The sequence below is a fragment of the Sus scrofa genome, chromosome 3 (assembly GCF_054392235.1).
Source record: "Sus scrofa isolate SSC_HxYL_T2T_F1_AM1 chromosome 3, Sscrofa_HxYL_maternal_Yorkshire_Landrace_v2.0, whole genome shotgun sequence".
Lineage (NCBI taxonomy): Eukaryota > Metazoa > Chordata > Mammalia > Artiodactyla > Suidae > Sus > Sus scrofa.
The window spans coordinates 106,941,428-106,965,666 of record NC_139385.1 but is presented as its reverse complement, the minus strand read 5'-3'; the positions used below and the strand labels follow the sequence as shown (position 1 = coordinate 106,965,666).

Below are 24,239 nucleotides of genomic sequence, written 5' to 3'. Positions count from 1 at the left end.
GCCACTCCTGGTCCCCTTCTCCCCTGGAGCCCTAAGATACAGCAAGTCAGGATCGGAAGGGTCCAGCCCAACCAAGTGGCCTCTGCGAATTCTCCCCTCCAGCCTCTCTCGAGGGCTCTCCCTGTTCCGCTCGGGGACCCCACCCACCCAGAGCTCTTCTTTGCCTCCCCCTGGAGACTTTGTCCCTCTGCTAACGCATTGGCATTTCCACATGCTTCTTGGACATCTCAACCTGGCCATGACCCCATTATCCCAAATTCAACAAATCTGGGATTGGGGAGTTCCTGCTGCGGCTCAGTGGATTACAAACCCAACTAGTATCCTTGAGGATGCAGGTTCGATCCCTGGCCTTGCTCAGTGGGTTAAGGATCCAGCATTGCCATGAGCTGTGGTGTAGGTGCAGACGTGGCTTGGATCCGTCCTTGCTGGGGCTGTGGCATAGGCTGACAGCTGTAGCTCTGATTTGACCCCCTGCCTGGGAACGTCCATATGCTGCAGGTGCAGCCCTAAAAAGCAAAAAAAAAAAAAAAAAAAAAAAAAAAAAAAAAAAAAATCTGGAATTGATTGAACTTAATATTCCCTTCACTTCCCTTTCTGATGAGAACTGCACCTCCACTCTTCCAGTCTCCTTAGCTTGCGCCCTTTGTGGCATCCCTTCCCCAGGCCCCCCTTGGAACCTCATTCTCTCTCGGCACCTCCTTGTAAGTCCAGTGTGTTGGTTCTGACAGCTTCTGGTACCCAACTCCTCCTGTTGGCAGTCCTGGTGTGGGTGCTTGTAACTTGTTGCCTGGTCTCCTGTGGTTGCTTCCTACCTGGCCTCCCTGCTGCCAATCTCTCTTATCTCCAGGCTCAGCCTACACACTATTACCAGATTTATAGTTTTAATTATGTTAATTAAAATCATTAATTAGCACAGTTTTAATTATGTTATTTTCCTGCTCAGATCTTTCAGGGTTTTCCCTTTGCTTTAGAATTAAATAATGACTTCTTGCCTAGCAACTAGAGTCTTCTATAGTATTTACGCAGTCTTTCTGACTTAATTCCTTTATACCTCTAGATAAACTACACCTCAACTGAAGGGCTAATTTGCTGTTTTATGAATTCACTGAGTATTTCCTTCCTCTCTGCCTCCCTTTGCTTCTGCCCTTCCTTTTGTTCTCTGCTGTTTGAAACACCATCCATTCTCAGATAATGTCTTCAAGGATCTCATTCTGATTTTCCCAAGCAGATGGGTTTTCTCTTTCCACTGACTACTTTCATGGTAAAGACTGTATCTTATTAACCCTCATATAACCACAGATCCTAGCCTTTATCTTGTGCTCAGTAAGTATTGGCTGAACTCTATTGGGTTTAGGCATCTTGGGAAGAACAAGCCTGGGTCTCTAAGGAGGCCTAACTGATGCTGAGACATCTTGGATGTTTCATTATCATGTGTGGCCCAACAAACGCTTTGCCTTTGGCCTTAGAGTTTTGGGGAATTAAGATGTGACAGCTCTTAAAGCTGCAGGATTGGGAATCATGTTTCTAGAGCCTGAAGTAGATGGATTTTAACATCGTCTATCTGTGTTTTTTTTTTTTACATGGCCCTGTCATAGGTCTTATTTTATGACCCTCCCAACACCTCTGAGTGGTGAGGTTGCCTGTGTATTACGTTTATTAGGCAGATAAAGGGTTGGTTTGTTCTTGGTAAGGGATAGATGCCAAAAAAGTCCGATTAGGGTGCTCACGTGTCAATGTCATCATGTTGCCATCTTTGTGCTTCTGGCCGGCTCTGTTCACAGACAGTGTCTTCCCATGTGGTGAAAGAAATGGCCACCTGCAGCTCCAAGCTTATGTTCAACTATTCACATTTGAGGAACCCACAGAATGACAAGAGGAGCTATCTTTCCCCACAGCTTCCCCAGAAGTCACTGGGAGGGTCTGTCCCTGAGTGTATCACTGTGGCCAAAAGTTGTGATGCTCTGATTGGCTGGACCTGAGCCTCACTGGACAGAGAAGGAAACTGTGACTCTCACAAAAGCCAAGTGACTTCCCCAAGATCACACAGCAAACTGAAGTGTGTGTCTACTGACCACGGTTCATATTCTTTGAATTACCCTAACTGGTTCCTGGGCAGCCAATGTCTTTTTCTGTCCTATGTGAACACTTTTTATGTAGGGGCAGCCCTTAGCTGCAAAGGTGGCAGACTGTATCTTTGGGGTTCCTACCTTCCTTTTTCTAGACCCTTTTGGGCCTATCTGAGGACTCAGCTGATACCTAGTTCCTTTGAAGTCTTTTTCTTCCTATCCTCTGTAAAAACCTGCTGGTGTGCTCAAAATTATGCTCCGTGAAAGAAACCAGACACGAAAGGCAGGTTTGGAAAACAGATGCCAGGAGTGGGGTGGGGGTGGGGGGTTGACTACAAAGGGGCACAAGGGAAGTTTTTTGAGGTAATAGACTGTTTTACATCTAGATTATGCTGGTGTTTACAAGACTGTATATATTTGTCAAATTTCACACATACATCATTTTTTAAAGGGTGAATTTTACAGCGTGCAAATGATACCTTAATAAAAACAACAACGAAAACCCGGAGCTCAGATCCTATTCCAGCCTGATTGACAGTGAGATTTGCGGGTTTTTTTTTCTGTTTCTTTGTTTGTTTGTTTTGCTACCCCTGTGGCATGTAGCACTTCCTAGGTCAGGGATCAAACCCACACCGCAGAAGTGATAATGCCAGATCCTTTAACTGCTAGGCCACGAGGGAACTCTGAGATTTGCATCAAAATGAGCTTCAAAACTTTAGGTTGCCATTGACTACGTAGTTTTGAGATACTACCACAATGTAATATCAAGAATGAAAAACCAGGAATTTCCGTTGTGGCTCAGTGGGTCACGAATCCGACTAGTATGCATGCGGATGTGGGTGTGATCCCTGGCCCCACTCAGTGGGTTAGGCATTGTGTTGCTGTGGTTGTGGTGTATGTAGGCCGGCGGCTGCAGCTCCAGTTCAACCCCTCGCCTGGGAACCTCCATATGCCATTGGGTATGGCCCTAAAAAGACCAAAAAGGGGGAAGAAAAAAAGAATGAAAAACTGCAAAATATTTGAGTCATTCAAGAATAATTATTCTCATTCCCTGGGAAGTGAACAGGTCCTCCCCAAGTTGAGTGAATCAGTGGCTCCTACCATCTGACTGGAACAGAGAGGCTGTGTCCCAGCTCCCCTCCCTTGGGCTGAGTCAGGGGTGGAGGCTTTCTAGGGAATGGGGGGGAATCCGGGATTGGTGCAGAGGACTAGGGTTTAGGGCACAGCGCAGGTGACACACGCTGAGAGGTTGGGAGGAGAACGGGAGAGTATGACCATTCACAGTGTTTATCATTCCCTTCCTCCCCCACCACTCACAACTCTATTCCTGGCTTAGGATCCACTCCCCGCCTCCTCCCCTGCCCGTTGGCACAGCCCTTCCAGTCCTGTCTCCAGGAGTCGCCCCAGAGGACTGTCTCCTGCTGGTCCCTCTCTTCCCTCTTCTCTCAAACTCCTCCCCAGTCACCCCTTGCTCCTCTCAGCCAGAGTATTTCGTTTTACATTCCTGTCTGATTACTGGCTTCTGCATCCCAAATGTTTCTCCCTGCCCCACCCCAGCTCTACCTGTGCTCATCTCAGACCACAATCCTGCAAAGGTGTTGCATCCCCAGGAGATACGATAGAATATACAAATACATCGTGGTTTCTTGAGTTTTAGTAGCCTTCTGCTCCTTGGATGTCTCTACTGGCGGGGAAATTAGACATACTTTCAGTTGTAGAAGTCTCTCATAATTTCTGATTTAAAACATCTCATTAAAATATGTAATAAAATATAAAAATATATTTTATATAAAATATGTAACAATAAAAATGTATAATATGTAATATATATATTATATATATATATAAGCTGAAAACATTTTTATTTTTTTCTGAAATAACTCTTGTGGAAAAACAAAAGGTTGCTCACTGATGACTAGAACTAAAACAGGGAAAGCTCTGTTGGCGGAACTAAGGTGGTAGGAAGCTGATCTGAGCTGTCCCAGATGGGATCCCTTCTATCTGTGTCTGTCAAAGAGTCATTGATTATGGAAGCAGATTTGTGCTAAGCTGCAGGTAAGACCGGGAGTAGACCTTTGTGTGTTTAGCATCTAAAGGATAGATGTACATGTATTTTTCAGATGTGCACGATCGTTACGAGAAAAAACATCCAACTTTATTGAATGATGTTAGAGCTAAAGAAGTGGAGAGAAGGACAATGCTTTTGAATGGGAAAACCTAAGAATGGGCATTTTCCCCAAATGAATCTGATAAGGTAGTAATACAACTATTTATCAAAATCTCAATTAGTATTTTTTTTACAGCATTAGATAATCTGATTTTAAAATTGGCATGGGCGCATAAAAGGCAAGAAGAGCCAAAGAACTTAGAAGAACAATATGGGTGAAGTCGCTGTCCCCACAAACCAAGATCTACACCCTGGCCCGTCAAACAATAGTTATTAACTATTATGGTCATGACCCAGGAAAACAAACTCATGGAAAGGTCTGCCTTTCCCCCCCGTGTTTCCTAACTCCTCTTTGTGAACAGCTACATCCCTGTGGATCTGAACAGTACAGCCAACATGCATGCCTTGGGAACTCCAGTGCCATGCCTAAAGGATATTTTTGATGAGTTGGAAATCAGATTGAAATACGTATCCCGGAAACAAGGTTGGAGCCGAGACTCTAGTTGTAATAAAGCTCCTGAGAAACATTTCCTGGTGGTTGTTTATAGTTTGCTTTTAGCTAAATGGGTCTGACACTTTGCAGCTTTAAGTTACACAAAAACAATCCGTTATAGGGAATGCAGTGATCCTGACCCCCTGGGGCTGAACATGAGCGTCTTCCCGAGGCAGACGGTACCAGAAGAACCCGGCCTGGGTTTGGCAGAGAGAGAGCAAGGGCTCCTCTAGGGGAAGTCAGCCAGTTCCTGGGGGATGGAGGCCTGCTGTCCTGCTCTCACAAGCTGGGTCCCCAGCTCGAGCGCACCAATCAGGTCAGAGATCTTGCCAGCCCAGCCCGGCAGAAGGGCCTGTGCATGTTTTGGGGCTTGTGCCTGGGCTGGATGGCATTGCTGACAGGCTGTGGTTGTGGCCTCGAAGGGCCAGTTCAGGAGAGAGCTCAGTGCTAACACAGCCTGTGCTGGATTAGCCGGGAAGGCTGCCAGCAGGACCGCCACTGCGGCCAGAGTGTGCAACGGGGCCGCAGCGCCGTCCTCTTCCGGTGCATCCCCAGTGCATCCCCCGGTGCTTCTTGTTACCTGCTCAGCCTCCGATTGCCCTGGGGAGTGTGATGGGCGATAGTGATGGTGGAAAGACAGTCCGAGTGCGAGGACTTGTGTGTCTCCGTTTCCGAGTGCTCTCTGCCACCTCTCAGCCGTGGAAACAGGTGCCCAAGGCACGTACGGGAGCATGGCAGCTGGAGACTTGGGCTAAGCTCTGGACTTGCCTCCCTGAAGGAGGTATAGACTCAGGCACTGGGTGAGGGGGGAGAGGGAAGAGATTGACAGCTGGTGCCTGGGGACAAAAATCAAGCTCTGCTGGTCTAGAAGAGGCAGCCTTAGAAGTATCCATGAAAGGGAGCAGAGTTTAATAGGCTGACCAGCCTGACACCCCCCGCCCCCGCCCCCCCCCGCCTTTCTTAATACTGGCCAGGTTAAAACTCTGAGTCGGAGATGACAGGTCGGCCAAGGGCGACTTGATGGAGGTCTTTCTCCTCTCCTGTTATTTGCTGCCCCTCACAGGCAGGTCCAGGAGCCTTCCCTACTATGCTGATGCTTTTGTGCCTTTGAAGTTGCTGGGGAGAAAAAGGAACTGGGAGAAGCTGCTGTCGGAAGTTAGCTCATCCCTTCCTACGGAGCCAAGTCTGGTTTATCTTTCAGATCCCGCCCTGCCGGGCTACATCTGTGTACATTTACTTATGTCTCACATCCGTATGGTGGGCTTGGGTATCCCCCGCCCATCCCCACCCCCTACCCTGCTTCTTTTCAAAAACCTTGCCCGGAGCATAAGGTCTCAGATTCTGTTTCGTCCAAAGAGGTTGAGCCAACACACCCACATTAGCAGACTCTACAGAGAGCGTGATTCCGGCTCTGGTCCCTACAGATGTTCTCTTAGCTTCTGGGCCATCAAAATAGGAAGCTGGCCTGGCCAGAGGCGGCCTGAGTGCCAGAATGACCTCATCGCTGGGCCCTGGTGAGGGGTTCGGAGACCTGAATGTACAGGAAGGAGCTTGATTCCTGAGAGCTAAGCTGATTGTGGATTTTAGCCGTTGTTTTTTCCCAGATAGTGCATCTAACAAATGACCTAGGGGAAGGAGACAGAAAGCCCCAGGTTCAAATCCTGAACCATCGCATGCTGGGTAACCTTGGGTGACTTGCTTAATGTCTCTGAGCTTAGTTTCGTCATCCGTAAAATGGGAATAATGAGACCCACTGTGTAATTTGCTATGAGAAACAAAAGCGACAATATGATTTGTGAGTCTCGTGTGGTGCCCTAGAAACTGTACTTTTCAAAGTTCTGCAGGTGATTGTGATGTGCCTTCTGATTGAACTGAAAGGAATGAACCGCCTTGAGTAGATGTTTACACATTGCTGTGGGGTGCAGGGTAGTTGAGGGGGTCAAGAGAGGAGGGTTGCAGGGCAAGGGTGGCCACTTTTGGGGGACTCTGAGATCACGCACTTCTTATAATTACTCTTGTCTGTTCTTAGGGGGTGGGTCCTAGAAACCACACCATTCTGCATGGTCTCCCCCTTCCTCTAGGGAAGGAGGCAGATGGTGGGGAGGGGGTGGGGCTGGGGCAGGGGAGCCCTGGTACCCAGGTGGCCTGGGTCTCATGTGCTCTGACAGGCCTGTCCCCCCTCTCCCTGCTGGAGCCCCAGAACTTGTGCCTCAAATCACAGTCTTTGAAACCTCCTTTCCCCATCTGCTCTCGTCTGTTTACCTTTCTCATCTCTGTTCTAAACAACTGTTCTTTCTCATGCCCTATCCACATCAGTCACTCGGCCCTGCAGGTATCTGAGCTCTGGATCTTGCTGTAATTTCAGGAAGCGTTTTCATTTAAACGGAAAGACACGGAGGTTTTGCTTTTTTGTGTAGTTCTGGTCTGCATAGATAATTTCCCCCACATAGAAGCAGGTATGCCATTAACAAAATTCTAATCCCATGTATAATCCTGGTCAGTCTTGTTTCTGGTGGTTACGGGGATGCCTGGGCTATGGAGAGTTGTCTCTGACCAGCCCGTTCCGTTTGTCTTCCAGAGAGACCATGGATGTGGACCAGCCCCTTAGAGCATCCTCAATATCCGAACAGCAGGGAGATGTGGAAACCAGGATAATATTAGCATTCTTTCTGAGAATCAGAGTTTCGGGTTCTGTGTTTCGCTTTATTTGGCATCTGATATTTTTCCCCACCCTTGTCTCAATGCTCTCCAGCCCTGAGTCACTGGGCTAACTTAAATGGATGGTTCAAGAGGTCATCATACCTCAAGCCCCAAGCCCATGGACTTTTCCCATGCGAAGATGCTTTTTCTCTTTTGTAAATGAATATGTCAATTGTTGAGTGCCCACATGTGAGAGTTAAGAGAAATCAGGCAGTGAAACTGAAGGAAATTAGGCTGCAGGCCTAAGCATGCCTGTCCCTCCATCCCTTCCACTCTTTCTTTCTTTCAAGCTTTTCTTTGTGTTTGTAAATAAAGCTAGCATCTTTGTCCAGTTCAAATACCTCCTATATATGGATGGTTCTACGATCTTTACTTCTGTCCAAACCTCCCCTCTAAAACCTGCATATCCACCTGCCTGGGTGTGGATTAGGCTTCTCACACTTGAGATGTCCAAACCCGAGCTCCTGGTTTTCCTCCCCAAATCTGCTCTTTCTGTATGTCTTTCTCATCCTTCGTGTCAAGAAGAGCGAGGGTGCCTGGCCTGCGGCCAGTGTTCGATAAATATTTGTAGAACAAAATAAGAAAATGAAGAGTCCATACCTTTGTGCATGGAATCAGGAGTGGATGGACCCATTTCCAACTCTGCCGCTAATGAGCTGTGTCCAGAGATGCTGCTCCCCGCCCCCCGCCCCCGTCTCAGTTTCTATCCCACTAAAACGTGGATAACGTTACTATCTGTCATGGACAGTACCGGGACCTGAGAGAGTGGTGCTGGGTAAATGCAAGACCTTATATCACGCTTTCCCCAGAGATTTTAATGCCCCCTTTTTCCTGCAGCATCACATGGACATTTACCCAGCTTTTACTCAGACCGCTTGACCCATCTCTGTTGACACCTGTCTACTCACGTGATTGCTCAGCAGGCTCCCTCTCTCTAAGGGGTTGGATTTCCTCAAGTCTCAGGAACATCCTCACATTCCTGCTCTTACCTCTCCCCTCCCCTCCCAGGTCTGCAACGCCCTCCTCTACCTCCCAAGCCCTTCCACACCCTTCCTACCGTTCAAAGCTTGAGTTCCCAGTGCCCACTCTGCAGCTATGCTGATTACTTGCCTCTCTGCTTTCTCCAATACCCACCCATGGTGGATAGTACCCTGCCTCATTCCGTGTGTGTACATCTCATCCTCAGAGATTGTAACCCCTTGAGGCTGGGGCAATTTGTTTCTCATTCCCTTTCATTCCTGCAGCACACAGTGTGACATGACTGAGTACTTTGACTTTTTATTTTTGGCAAATTAAAAAGGTGTGGTAAAATACACATAACATAAAATTTACCATCTTAACCATTTTTAAGTAAAGCTGAAGCTCTGCGCCTCTCCAAGAATAACTCCTCATTCTTCCCTATCCATGGCTCCTGACAACCACCATTATACTTTCCATCTTGATGCTGTTTGACTACTTTAAGTACTCATGTGAGTAGAATCATACAGTATTTGTCTTTTTGTGACTAGCTTATTTCACTTAGCATAATGTCCTCAAGTTTCATCCATGTTGTAGCACATGTGGGAATTTCCTTCCTTTTTAAGGCTGAGTAACATCTCATTGTGCATACACACACACACACACACACACACACATTGAGTTTATCCATTCATCTATCAAAGGATACTTGGGTGGCTTCCACATTTTGGCTCCTGTGAGTAATGCTGCTATGAACATGGGTGTACAAATCTCTCCTAGAGATCCTGCTTTCAGTTCTTTTGTGTATATACCCAGAAGCCAAATTGCTGAATCATATGGTAATTCTATATTTAATTTTTGGAGGAGCCGCCATACTGTTTTCCGTAGTGGCTGCCCCATTTTACATTCCTCCCAGCAGAGCACAATGTTGTAATTTCTCCACAGCCTTGCTCATACTTTGGTTTCTTTGACAGCGGCCACCATTTACAGTTCTCTAAGGATTAATGACATCGAGCATACGTTCCTACGTTATTGGCCATGTGTACATCTTCTTTGGAGAAATGTCTGTTTACATGCTTGGCCCATTTTTACAATCAGATGGTTTCTTTTTGTTTGTTTCTGAGTTGTAGCTGTTCTTTAGATCTTCGGGATATTAACTCCTTATCAGATATATGACTCCCAACAATGGGGTAATTCTGACTCATTGCTAAGCAGTCACCTAATATTAGGAAGTCTGTATTTAAAGGTCCTGAAATGCCAGTTGGCAGGTAATTGAAAAGAACTTTTTTGACCTGTGGATGGGTGCCAGGTATTTTCCATCCTCAGTCTCAGGCAAAACTCTCAATAGTCCTGTAAGGTATGCAAGATGACTTTCACTTCCCAGATGAAGAGACCGACGCTCAGAGAGGTCAGATGATTTACTCAAGGTCCTCCAGCCTAGTGGAGTGGCATGACTGGGAAGTGAAGCCACACCTCCCCTCGCCTCCTGCGCCTTCAGGCTGCGGGGAGAGCGGGCGAGCGAGCTTCACACATGTGTTGCTCATCACTTTCATTCTCTGGATCTCATTAAAGAAACCCCTGTGCCTGGCAAGCCATCCACTGCCAGCATCCCTGACTCTGCAAAATGCCCTCCCTCCCTGCGTTTGGATCTGAGTGACTCATATACCGAGTGTCCCTTTACCTGGCTTTCATCAGGAAGGGCAGGTACCCTAGCTTTTCCAACCTGTTACCTCCGTTGTCCTGCTTCTAGCTTGGAACATCGCAGAGCTGCTCACATGCAGTAATCAATTCGATTCAACAGGAAGCTAGTGCTGGGCAGGCGAGGCTTTGTGCTGGGGTAGGCGGATACGAAGACAGTCCTGCCCTGAAGGCTTAGACCCTCCAGGAGCTGGATGGGCAGCAAACACACCTCTAGAACAAAGAGAGATGCTGTGCCTTTGAAAGCCGAGTAAATGTAGTGCAGACTGTCAGGGCTCCAAAAACAGAGGGAACAGAATTTTAATGTGTTCTTGAGTCATCTTTCTGACCCACGGTGGGTGTGTGCTCAGAAAAGCCACCCTGTTCAGTGTCAGGCTGAACAAAACATATTCAGGAAGGAAATAGGCTATAAACAAATTATACAGCCTGGTCAAAAGCTAAGAGATGCCATCTTTGGATTATGCATTTTTTTCTAGCTCCCTGGGTCCTGGTTTAGTTGGGGTTGAATGTCTGGCCCAGAGTGTCATTGGTATGTGGCTCAAAGCTTGTGGGATGCAGTTCTGCTGCAGGACACAGAACAATCAGTCAATGAACCCTCAACAAAAACTAAGGGAAATCCTCATGAGAGGGTTTCACCAGCCTCCAAGAGGGATTCCACAGTTCCAGATATGGAATGGCCTTCCTAAGATGTGAATTGCATATTTTAGCACTTACAAAATTATAACCCACATAATGAGTGCTTCACTGCTTTATGAATGCAATTTCATTTATTTGTATAAAAATCCTGTGAAGTACAGGTACTATTATTAGTGAGGCAAGTGAATTCTCTAGAGTCTCACAACTAGTCAATGATGGGAATCCAGTCTTGAACATGATTCTGCTTCTTTTCTAAAGGCTTTGCTTTCAAACGCAGCTCTAAACCACTTCTCCATCGCATGCGCTACAGGAAGATAGGACATGGGTTGAAAAAAGGAAGTCAATAGAAATGTCTCTTACCTTTGTTCCCACTTAGCATTCTTCCAGAGGTATTTTTAGGGGACAAAAACTGTAAAAGAATGAGGACTTTGGTGGGAGGGGGCGGTGAAGACCATCGATTCTGTATTAAAAGAGCCCTTACTTGTCTGCAGTCTGAGTTCTCTTAGCATGGCTGATTTTTCTTGGCTCTCAAGTGGTAAAGAATGTATCAACTTCAACAATTCCTTTGCTCCACACCCCAAGGGTTTTTCTTTCCTGTTAGGGTTTTTTTTTTTTTTTTTTAATTCTTGTAAAATACACACAATATAAAATACACTATTAACAATCTTTGGTAAACTCATAATTTTGTGCAACTATTGCCACCATCTAATTCTAGAAGATTTTCACCGCCCCAAAAGGAAGCCCTGTGCCCAGTGATCAGTCACTTCCCATTCCTCCCTCTGCCAGCTCCTGGCAAACATTAAGCTACTTGCTGTCTCTGTAGATGTTTTGATTCTAGCTATTTCTAGATATTTCATATAGATGGAAATACACACTATGTGGCCTTCTGTGTATCCTGGCAATTTTTACCACTCATGGCTCAATACTGGAAGCCCCACTGCCTTTGTGGAGCTATGTCCCAAGGTGGGTACAGCTTTGGGATCAGTGACATCAAGCTGGGCAAGTTATATGACTTCCCTGAGCTGGTCGAGGTTGTTGGAGGATTAAGTGAAATGATGTAAAGCTCCTTGTCTTTGACTTTGGGCAATTTATTTAATACTTCTTTGCCTCAAATTTCTTTCCCTATAAGATGGAGATATAATAGTATCTACACCTTGGGGCTAGTCTGAGGACTGCATGAGGTAATACGGGGCAGTATGTAAAATGACGCTTGCGTATGGGAATGGCTCAGTATGCGTTGGTAACTCATGCTTGGGTGGTGGCATGCGTTAGATCAGGCCTGACATCATTCACTATAATGATGGAGGCTACTCAGTGGCCTGTCTGCTGGCAGATACAGCCTGTACGTGTCATCAGAGCTTCCCTGGTCACTCACGCTTCATCCCAGGAACTTCTGAGATACTCTACTACCTGAAGAGTTCAGATTCCTTAGCTTTGTGTTTCAGATCCTCTGTGTCTTGCTTCTTTCCTTTCTAGTTTCTCTTCATCCTATTTCACAGGAACCCTTTTCCTACCACCATGCTGGACCACCCTCCATTCACAAGGGCCCTCTGGGCTCTCCAGTCTCTGTGCCTTTGTTCCTGCTCTTCCCTTTGCTGGGAATGCCCTTCCACTCATCATGATCCAGCGAAGCTATGCTCATTTCTCCCACCCATCATAATTATATGTACCTCCCTGGGTTGTTCTGAGATCATCTGACCTAAGGCATGACCAAGATGACACACATAATGTTAACTGAGATAAAAACAACTCATGTGTGGGAGACAGCTGATGATTATTCAGGATGTGTTAGTTATCTTCATACTGTATCATTATATCGTTCCATTAAGACTGTGTGTACACACCTGCCTTCCCAGCTAGACTGCACATTCCTTGAGAATATGGCTATAACTCATGTTTATATCCCCCCTGGTGCCCACATGGAAACCTGCATGTAGAGAGTTTCTATAATCATGTATTAAATTGAATTAAAATGAGAGATCTCTGTGGTTATTCCCAACCCTTGTTTTCTGGAGTGGGAGAAATCAGTTTTTAATGAAGTCAGAGCCAGTTGGGGAAATTGGCTGGGTCCGTTTGCCTTGATCTTTCAGATCTGAAACCACCCCCTTGGCACCCGATGTCTCTGTGTTGCTACCAGATCCCCTGACCCTCTCACAGGGCTGCCCTGACCAGGCCCCCCTTTCCTGCTTTAGGCCTTTCCCACCTTCCTCCCCCACTTCCGAAGGTACCCATTGAGTCCCATCACCTGTCCAGATGGGTGATCGGTAAATGGCTAATTAGTCTGACACTAAGTAATGTCAACGTGTTGAAGAGGGGCCAGCTGTGCCGCAAATTAACTGCGTGACCTTCAGCAAACCCTTTCATCATTCTGACCCACAAACTGCTTTCAGGTGCTGCTCCTGAAGACACCCTCCTTCCCCGCCCCGGAAGATACCTGCCCCTTCCTGGGCCTCTTTGCTGTCTGTCTCCTGCACCCTCCTCCAAGCACGTGTACCCTGTCTGTGCTTTCGTTCACTCTCTTCCCTGCCTCAAACCCTTCATCCATGGGGACTTCTGGCTTCTTATCACTGCCTGTGATTCTCTCTTCTTCATGGCTTTGTGTGTCTGTGTGTGTGCATTCACACATACGCATCTCCACAGTCAGCTCTTTGTCTCTGCAGGTTCCGTATCCGTGTGTTCAACCAACCACGGATCCTCTACCATGTTTACATCTGCAACTGCTTGAATCTGCAGATGTGAAATCCATGGATACAGGGGGCTGAATGTACTAGACCATTTTATATGAGACTTGAGCATCTGGGGTTTTGGTGTCCACTGGGGTCCTGGAAACTGTCTTCGGCAGACACAGAGGGCCAACTGTGTATGTGTGTGTGTGTGTGCGTGCGCCCTTGTCAATCTTAACTTATTATCTTCACATCCTGTACTGAATACTGATTTGGTTCCTAAACACTTCCTCTTGTTTCTCTAATCGGATATAAGAAGTCAGGTCTCCAAGAAGGGCCTTTGGCTTCTATTCTCTGATCCTCCACAGTGTTTAGCACCAGGTTGTACAGACAGAATAAGATTAATACATACCTGATGAATTTACCTAACTTTAAAACATCACCAAAGCAACATGTGTATACCTTAGAAGTTTTTGAAAATCAAAAAAAAAAAAAAAAATTCCTGTAATCCCACCTCTAATGCTACCACTACTAACATTAAAATAAGCTAGTATCATGTGTAATAACTAACATAATAAACGAGTGCTTGCTATGTGCTAAGTCCTTTGCTAAATGTCCATCTGATTTAACTCATTTATTGCCACTGCGAGGCAGGTATTTATCATTATCCCCATTTTACAGACCAGGAAACTGAGGGACAAAGAAGTTAGCCTATCCAAGGTCACAAGGCTTGTCAGCAGAGGAGCTGAGTTTGAAACACAAGCATTTTGGCTTTAGGGTCTGTTCTCAACTCCATGCCAAACTGCCTTCCCTGGTCCCCACACCTTCGAGATGTCCCTCGGCCTCCCCTCCCCCGTGTTTAATGGAACCACTCAGCACAGGGACTTGGGGGAGCTGGATTTTCTTTCCCCTGGGCACTCACTGGTTTTAAGATGTTAGGCCCATCACTTTGCCTCCCTGAGCCTCAGTTGCTCACTTATACATCTGGGATCTGGTCTCGCCCATCCCTGTTATTCAGCTAGAACGTTCTGTGATTTTATGAATTAAACACTGAAGCAGGGACTTGCTTTCAGGCGTGTCCTTCCCCGCCTCCTCATCTCTGCACCTGCAGGCATGGTCCATCCATGTCCATGCAGTCAGGCAGTCGGGTCACCCTGACCCAGGTACCTCCCCCCACTTCGGCCTGCAGAAGCCGCCAGCCCTCCCGCTGCTGTCAGTGGGGTCTGCCCAGCAGTTGGGATTTAGTGGGTTATGTAAGTCATTTACGATCCATTTTAATAGAGTGTGCATCCTTTGAACTGCAGATGGGGCGTCTGCTGTTTATGGGGCTTCCTGGAGAATGGACTTAGGGGGAGGCTTCTTGGGGGTTTATGGGGCTCCCCAGGACGCAGGCATTTAATTGGGGGGGGGCTGTGTCTTTGTTTCTCCCCAGCTACCAGCTTTCTGGCCCAGGCAGTGGCTGTAGAGCAGGCTTTGAGCACCAGTATGCGTGTTTACACCTCTGCTGTGTATACAACAGGCTCAGCATAACGTCTGGTCCACCTGGCACCACAGCTTAAAGGGCATCAGAATCACCCGGAGGCTGGTTAAAGTGCAGGTTGCTGGCCCCCACCCCAGAGTTTCCGATTCAGGAGGTCTGGGGTGGAGCCTGATCGTTTTCATTTCGAACAGGTTTCCAGGTGATGCTGAAGCTGCCGGTACTGGGATCACACATTGGTCCCAACTGTACCAGAGAATTGAGACTTTACATCTCGTTCAGTGCTAAGCTGAAACGAAAACATTTCTGTCCATATTTTTGGTAAACATGCTTCACTTGTATTCATAGTAGACCGAACAAAATCTGGAATATTTTCTCGATATCAATAATCATGACTGTGACTATTCATTATTGTAATTAACGGTCATTTGGGGTGTCCAAGACCTTCTGGAGTTGGCCTGGGCTATTTGAGCTGTTGGTGTGCATTTGACGTTTTCCGACTTCTTCCCTGAGTTCAAGTGGTCAGCCTCATGCTGGCTGGTGTGCCTAGAACATTCTTCCCGGCCTGGAGCTTTTTTTTTTTTTTTGAAAAGAACACTTATTAAAATGTCTGCAGCTTTAAAAGTTGAGAGTAAAATAACGAACTCCCATATACCCATCATCTAGATTTTTAACATTTTTGCTTCATCGTTTTTTCTTTGTGGAAGGATTCTCAAGCCAATCCCAGACACCATAACATTCCCCTCCCAAATATTTCCGACTGCATCTCTCAGAAATAAAGACATTTCTTGCATAACCACAAGACCATCGCCACGATTCACAAACCCAACAGTAACTCTCAGTATCATCTAATACTCAAACCATATTCAGATTTCCCCACTTGTTTAAAAAAGTCTTTCCAGTTGAATCTGGATGCAAAAAAAAGGGTTTCCTTCCACTTTGCATTGAATTGTTCAGTATCTTTCCCTTCAGATTTGCTATTTTAGGAGTTCCTGTCGTGGCTCAGTGGTTAACGAATCCGACTAGGAACCATGAGGTTGCAGGTTCGATCCCTGGCCTTGCTCAGTGGGTCAAGGATCCGGCCTTACCATGAGCTGTGGTGTAGGTCGCAGACGCGGCTCGGAGCCTGCATTGCTGAGGTTCTGGCATAGCCAGTGGCTACAGCTCCAATTGGACCCCTAGCCTGGGAACCTCCATATGTCACAGGTGCAACTCTAGAAAAAGGCAAAAAACAACAACAACAACAACAACAACAACAACAAAATTGGCTATTTTAGGGGTCAGGATATCTGCAGGGAGCTGGGGAAAAATAATTGCTGCTAGTTACCAAGAGCTGATGAAGCGAGTCTAAAGTAGGGAGGTGGGTTTTGAGTTCGGGTTTGTGAGAAGAGGGCCAATCTGCAGGGGCTTAGAGATGTCTCTGTCTTAGAGACAGATGCTCTTTTACTTTCTTCTCTTTGCTTTGATCTGCAGAGGCAAGGAGGCCAGGCGTGTGACTTCTAGATCCCCAGTGGCTTTCATGTGGGAGTATGTATCTGTTAGAAGATATTTATAAAGCAGCTAAGTTGCCTGAGGTCGGCAAGGGAGGCCTCGGCCCCAGGGCCTCTTGGCTGTGGGTGTTCTAGTGTCTGGGCTGCATGTTTTATTCTCCACCGGCTTTCCTTTCTCCCTCTGTTAATAATCCAGCTTCCATCCAGGCTTTGTGGGGGGAAGTATTCCTTGGAGCTCCAGGCTCTGGGAGCTCACACGCGCACACACACACACACATACACCTAGTCCCCTTGGGTGGCCTGGTTTCTTGCCAGAGGTATGATGAATAAATATTGATGTGCTGTGCCTGCCCCCCCTTGCAGCCCTGCCTCCACACTCATCCTTCACGTAGGTGTTTCAAACATGTTACAGGCTTCTAATTTAGCTTCTCCATCGAAATCAAAGGTCCCTCACTGCAATTTAAATGCCACAGTGTACCCGTGGCTGGGGCTGACGTGGATTGGAAAGTAGAGCTGTTCTGCATCACGCAGCATCAGCTGGACCACCATATGGCCCACAATGCGGTGCTGAAATGGGCTGCCAGCTTCAAGCTGGGCTGAGGATGGAATCGTGAGGCTGCCAGGAGGGGAGGGCTCTTCTAGGCAGGGACCTGGTTGTCAGGGGCTTCTGGGGGCTTTGGACCACTGGTTCAGGGCTTGGGACTAAGCAGCCACACTATGTACAGAGATGCCTTAGGTGACCCCCAAGGAGAGGGGACGGAGCTTGGACTCCATTCAGCCCAGCACAGTCCTTCTGCTGTCCCCACCCCCTGATAGCCCCCTTTGTGCATCTCTTGTGGTCCCCAGCTCCATCAGGGCACCAACCACCCTGGATTATAAAGGGCTCTTGCCTTGTCCTTCTCCTTCACTTGACAGGAAGATGCCAGGGCCAGCGATGTCCACCGTATTGTCATGTGGCCCACAGTGGCACTTAGTAAAGGTGCTGCAAATACGTCACTGAAACCCAGGAAATGGAGAGCAGGGAAGTGTCTTTGTGATGGATTAGGTTCAGCACTCCGTAGAGAGGCACATCAGAGATGGTTCTAAGCGTCCAACCTGCCGATGACATGGGGCTTCATTTTAATGTGACTGCTCCTATCTTCTGTCTTGCTGAGAAACCCTCATCCACGTCCTGTTTCTCACCTGTTCCTGCCTGGCAAATCCCCACGATATTTAGTCCTCGGCTTTCTTATGGCAGTTAGCAGGCCGTTTGGAATATTTCAGATGTAACTTTGTCTTAGTCCTGATCTGTATTTACAGTGCGTGAGGGCAGCATTTGCATTTGATTTCTCTTTGCATCTTTCTTAGCCTTGGCACTGCAACTGACACATACTAACAGGGACTCAGATCTAGTTGTCCATTGAGATGCCAGGCTGCATTTGGTGAGTGCTAAACAAATGGCTCAGACAGTGGATTTTTTTTTTTTTCACGTTCAGGGGAGGGGAGAGCTCCGTGGATGCTGGAGGCATTAGAAGAACCCTCCTATGGGGGGTTGGAACTGATTGGCAGGTGGAGAATTGGGGAAGATGGAGGGAGAGGTGCAGGAGGAGGACGGGCAGGAGAAGGATGAAGAGGGAGAACAGGTTCGGTGTTGGCAAGATCCGGAGAGACCTTGAATCTCCACTGCTGGATGTAATTAAAAAGGTGTGGCTAATTGGTTTAGAACCACAACTTCTGGGTGTTTACAAGACACACAGTGAACTGCCAAGAACTATATAGACTGACCACAGGGAAGGGTGGCTACAAAATTCTTAAAACATGATGCTCATTCCAAGTTCCTGGTGAGACTGATGGGGGTGAGTCAGGTTGAAGCCGAGATAAACATTTACTTATCAGATAAAGAGCCACTCTATCATCTAGGGTCTTGGACTTTGAAAGCATGTCTTAAAATACCAGATAATAGCAGAAAGGAAGAAGAGGATAAAGGGACTCTTGTCCCTGGGCTCTGGTGGTTTCACTGGAAAAGAAATATTGTGGTGGGTTGGAGAAGATGGAAAAGTACAAAGTTCCAGGCTTCGAAATGTGGTGATTGTACAATTGAGTTGGAAAACAGTTTGGCTCTGTCTTAAAAAGTTAAACATAAACCTACCATTTGATCCAGCCATTCCATTCCTAGGTATTTACTCAAGAGAAATGAAAACATATGTCTCTACAAGGTCTTGCCCAGGAATGTTCACAACGTCTTTATTTGCAACAGTCCCAAGCTGGACACAATGTGAATGTCCATCAAGTGATGAGGGGATAAACAAATTGTGGTATATCTGTACAATGGAATACTATTTAGCAATAAAGAGGAAGAAATGGTGGAATCTCAAAATAGTTATAACTGGATGGAAAAAGCCAGGTTCAAAAAATGCGTACTATATGATTCTATCCACATAAAATTCTTGAAAGTGCAAACTAATCTATAGTGGCAGGAAGTAAAACAGTGGTTATCTCAGAATGAACTATGCAGAAAGGGCAGGAGGAGTTCATCGTAAAGGTGGATGAGGAAAATTTGGGGGCTGCAGGATATGTTCATTATCTTGATGATAGGGATGGTTTTACAGGTGTACCTGTGTGTCAAAACGTAGGAGAGTTCACTCTTTGAAGGTGCCCAATTTATTGTCTGTTAATTATACCTCATTAAAGCTGCTACAAATAGATAAAAGTGGTGATTGAGAGAGTCAGTGCAGACTAAATTAAACAAGTCATAACTGCAAACTTACCCATTCCTAAACTAGAATGAATTCATTTCGGTGGAAACGAGAGGAGACAAAACAGACAACTTCAAGGAGGTTAGGATAGCAGGGAAGGGCCATTGTTAAAAGGGAGCACAATGGGAGTTCCCGCTGTGGCTCTTCAGGTTAAGAACCCGACGTAGTATCCCTGAGGATGTGGGTTCAATCCCTGGCCTCACTTAGTGGGTGAAGGATCCAGCAAGCTTCATCATAGGTCACAGACGTGGCTCAGATCTGGTGTTGCTATAGCTGTGGCATAGACTGGCAGCTGCAGCTCTGATTCAACCCATAGCCCGGGAACTTCTGTATACCACAGGTGTGGCCCTAAAAAAAAAAAAAAAAAAAAAAAAAAAAAGAAAGAAAGTCTCGATGGGCACGGGATATGGATCCAGACTGCCTGGCTGTGTGTCCTGGCCGCACGTACTTAGAAACTGGGCAACCTTTGGGCAAATTACCTAACTTCTCTGTACCTTAGTTTTCTCACCTGTGGAATGGGAATGGGAATAGAAATAGCCCAGATCTCATAGGATTACAGTGAACATTAAGTGAATTAATGTACAAAAATATTTAGAACCATGCTTGGCATGTATTAAGTACTCAGTAAATATTATTGCCACTGCTGTTAGCATTATCATCATTATCTACTCTTGAGCAGAACTCTGGAATGCTGATCTTTTGCAGCTCGCTTCTTTCACCTAGTATATTGTTTCTGAGGTCCATTTATATTGTAGCATGTGTCAAGAGAGCCCCGTCCCTTTTTATGGGTAAATACTATTCCACTGTATTGGGGATAACAGATTTTGGTCACCATTTCTCCAGTTACGTGTGAGTTGTTTCCACCTTTGGGCTGTTAATAATACTGCTATAAACAATTATGTGCAAGTCTTTGTCCCCCTCCTTTTCTTTAAGGCTCGTATGTTTTGAGGGAATTCCCACTGTGGCTCAGCAGGTTAAGAACCCAACTGGTATCCGTGAGGATGTAGGTTTGATCCCTGGCCTCACTCAGTGGGTTAAGGGTCCCGTGTTGCTGTGAGTTGCGGTGTAGGTTGTAGATGTGGATTGGATCTGGCGTTGCTGTGGTGTAGGCCGGCAGCTGTAGCTCTGATGCGACCCCTAACCTGGGAACTTCCAAATGCTGCAGGTGTGGTCATAAGATGAAAAAAAAAAAAGGCTCATACTTTTTGAGATTCAAGCATGTTCTGCCTCCCTCATGTTGGTTGAAATGATAAAGCGAATGCAGTCATTTAAAGGTACCTTTGAATGTGATCTTCCAAACCCTCTCCTGTTTGGATTGGGCACGGTGCCCTCTCCAGCTCTTTGCATCTCTAGACACGTGCAGGAAATAAACATGTCAGAACATGGCAGCAACAGTAGAGACCAGAGGAGAGGTATGTGGGGTCATCATTTTACTGTCATGAGCTGTTCTGTTCTGAAAGGGAGCAGACCCCAGGTTCTGTCTGAACAGAAGCTGTGCATTAGGCAGAGGGGGCATGGAGGCTGGGAGAAGGGCTGACATGTGTGAGAAGGGGGGCCAGCCAGATGGCTTTGGTTTATCCGCCTCAGGGCCGGACCGGGAAGAAGCCCAGGTTGGCCAGGTGCTGCCTGGAGGCTTCCATGCTGCTTAGCCCCTGGGAGGCTGGGCCTCTGCCCTGGCACCTGAGCTCTCTGGGGAAGCAGGGGTGGCAGCGACTGGGAGACGCCTGTTGTTCCTCAAGTTCAGCAATTAGCGCCCTCTCTTTCAGGGCAGACCTCCTCTTAGCTCTAATCTGAAATGTCAGTTATTACACTCGTTTGATTTAAGTATAGAAGCGCCTCGGTTATGCTCTCAAGAGTAAGACAGAAATAGCTAGTCAGTGTGGGTGAGTAATCTTCTAAAAGCATTCACAGGGATCATCCTTGCCATGGCATTATGCACTCCTCCAAGTTGGAGTGAATGTCAGGCGTCCGTCCGGCATTTAGAGTTGGGGGAGGGGAGGCGGGCAGTTAGGGGAATCCTGAGTTAAATCCATCAGAGTTTCTGTCCTGGGTCATCCACCAAGCACTTGGTATTCTTTCAGTTCCCAATGTGGGACTGGTTGGATTTTACAGGAGGTACTGAAAAGCATGGGACACAGCCCTTGGGTCCTGGATTAGGTGCCGATTACAAGCAGTAGCTCCTGTGCACAGGTGCGCCTCTGCGTTTGAAAGTGTCGCATGCAAGGGGCTGTAAGAGTCATTAGCACTGGAGTGGGGAGGGGTTCCTTTGGACTGGGGCAATCTGGAAGGTTTCCTAGAGGAGGCAGCTGGTGAAAAGGTGAAAATATTGGGGATCGATTGTTTTGCTTTTACTTGATTCTCTCCTGCCTTTGTCTACCAGGGGCGGAAGCACCTTATACAAGAAAGTTCCCAAACATAAATAGAAAATTGAGGCCGCCAAAGGGAAAAAAAAAAGTGGCTAATCTCGTTGCTCTGATGGAGCCCTGCATTTGGTTTTAAGCTTCTTGGCAGCCTGGCCATAATGAGAACCAGGTTAATTATATAGCTCCCTTGATCAGAAAGGGGAAAATCTCCCAGCTCCTGAAGGGAGGCAAAATTCTTCCTGGCACATTTTTCCCAAATCATTTTCTCATGTAGGAGTTTGTACCAGAGACACAGGGGCATAAAGGACATTGATCCATCAGCAACAAAAGCCTTTATGAATATGGAGGATTGGATGCCAAGGAGTGACACAGTGAAGGTAATCAGGCCAGTGGCTAAGCTGGCAGGATCCTGTTATGTGGCTCTGGGGGCTTGGGCTTGAGGCAAAATGAACTTAGAATCATTCACTGGAGGCGTAGACAAAGGCGAAAGCCTGATGGAGCCTTTCTCGTGGGAATTCAGAGGGGAAACCTCCTCGGCCCTGGTGAGATGATACCCAGGGAAAGGATGCAGAAGCCGTCTCCCTGAGTTCCCACTGGCCAGCGTGTAATTACCATGTCTGGGGATCAGATTTGGTGCTGAGTGTCCTGGAAGCCAGGGGCACAAAAGGAAACACACGTCTGGTTCCAGAGTCTGGAGCTGGTCTTATCTCTGTCACCAGCACCCTTCAGTAGGCTGTGCCTTATTGGATGTGAATTGAGGCCTTAAAGCACCTGCTCTGGTCTCTGCCAATTTCTCAAGCAGTTGAAGTCTAGAAAGGGTATTTTTAACTTTAAAAAATAAATCCAAGATAGGCACAAATCTGGAAAAGATTGCATGCCAGTAGGTTGGCTTTGCCACTTTTTTTTTTTTTCTTTGCTTTTTAGGGCCACACCTACAGCATGTGGAAGTTCCCAGGCTAGGGGTTGAATCTGAGCTGCAGCTGCCAGCGTATGTCACAGCTACAACCATGCCGGATCTGAGCCACATCTGCGACCTACACCACAGCTAATGGCAACGTTGGATCCTTAACCCACTAAGTGAGGCCAGGGATCAAACCTGCATCCTCATGGATACTAGTCAGGTTTGTTACTGCTGAGCCACGACAGGAACTCCAGCTTTGCAAGTCTTCATACTCTCAGAAGCTGCCATTTGTTGAGGGTTTACTCAATCCCAAGCACTTTATCTACATTCTGTTTATGTCATCCTCACAGCAACTTCCAGAGGTGTGTGCTGTTATTATCTCCATCTTATTGGAGAGACTAGGGCTTGTGGAGATTTAAATATATTCTTAAGCCTCCTGTTTGAGGAAGAGTCCAACTGGCCCCACTCTGGGATCTGGTGGGTTGGGTCTTGGCTCCCTGTCCAATTCCTGGCCATGGAGCTCTCCCTCTCCTGAATTGTGCCTAGCCAGGGTTTTCTGTTCCAAGCTTGTCCCAGGGCCTTTTGTAGGAGATAGGCACTTCCCCATCTGGTCGCAAAGATTCTTCTGGGCTTCATGCTGCCCTGCCTTGTCCTAGAGTCACGCCCTTTCTCACTCTTTCTGCTTGAGCCAATTCTGTCTGCATCTCATCCGTCCCTTCCAAGAATCATAAAAGCAGTGTCCAGGTCTGCTTGTTTTTATAGCCTGTGTTCCCTTCAGGACCTCCCAGCAAGTTCCCGCTACCCATCAGGGGTTCTGCAGATCAGGGACTGGGGTGGAGGGTGTCAAGCCCGGCTCCCATTCCACCCCCTTCACCTGGGTTTCCCTGGTGGGTCCACTGCTCCGCCACTTTCGGGGTATATAGGCTGTGGCCCCTTGCCACGTTATCATATCAAAAATAGCTGACAGCTACATTCAGATTTTCACTCTCATCCCTGGAGGAGGAAGGGCCTAAGGGTCAGGTAGTTTACTCATTTCTCCAGGGAGAGAAAGGCCAGCTCTGGTGTCTCTTTCGTGGCAGAGGGAAGAATTTTACCCCCTTGTTGAAAGAATCCCAAACCAAGACGAACAGATTGGGAGCTGTGTGTGTTGTTTGTTTTGGTGGATGCTTTCGTGCACGCCTGGGATTTCCCCACTTAGATCCAAAATCCTTTTACTGAATTAACCCCATCCTTCCTCTGCTTATGTTCTGGGCTGGTTCTGATTTTGAAAGGAGTCTTTGAGGTCATGAAGTGCGATCCTTTCAGAGCAAACTCTTTAGATGCTCATTTGCTGCGTTGTCCTCATTCTCCAGAAAGGCCGTGGGCACCCAGCACTGGGCTGTGGTCAGTGCTTCAGTTATAACACCCCAGGAGTCCTTGTTACGGGTGACTCTTTGGAGGAACCGAGAGGCCTTCCACACCAAGGATAGTCATCTTTTATCTTTTCTTCTCTTTTTTTAATGCTGATTTTCTTTTTTGAGTTTCTCTAGTCCTTTTATTTTATAATTTTATTTTTTCCATTATAGCTGGTTTACAGTGTTCTGTCAATTTCCTACTGTACAGCAAGGTGATCCAGTCACACGTACATGAATACATTCTTTTGTCTCCCATTATCATGCTCCATCATAAGTGACCAGACATAGTTCCCAGTGCTCTATAGCAGAATCTCATTGCTTAGCCATTCCAAAGGCAATAGTTTGCATCTATTAACCCCAAATTCCCCATTTTTTTGAGTTTCTTAGAGCAAAGCCCACCTGCGTGCATGTGAATAGGTGCAACTATTGACTCACTTAAGTTACACTCAGGGCAGTACCAGATGGGTGAAATTCTAATGCCCTGGAGGAAATGCAAGCA

General features: G+C 46.8%; 1 protein-coding gene and 1 long non-coding RNA gene across 4 annotated transcripts in view; one reads left to right on the top strand and one right to left on the bottom strand.

Annotated features, from left to right (window-relative positions):
* LOC146404833 (uncharacterized) overlaps positions 1–13,879 on the bottom strand; it is a 1,439,763-nt gene extending 1,425,884 nt beyond the window's left edge. Inside the window, exon 1 of the long non-coding RNA XR_014842033.1 lies at positions 8,759–13,879. This is a non-coding gene — a long non-coding RNA (uncharacterized LOC146404833). The remainder of the gene's footprint in view (positions 1–8,758) is intronic.
* Positions 1–24,239, top strand: part of PRKCE (protein kinase C epsilon) — a 514,046-nt gene that overhangs the window by 87,376 nt on the left and 402,431 nt on the right. The window lies entirely within an intron of this gene.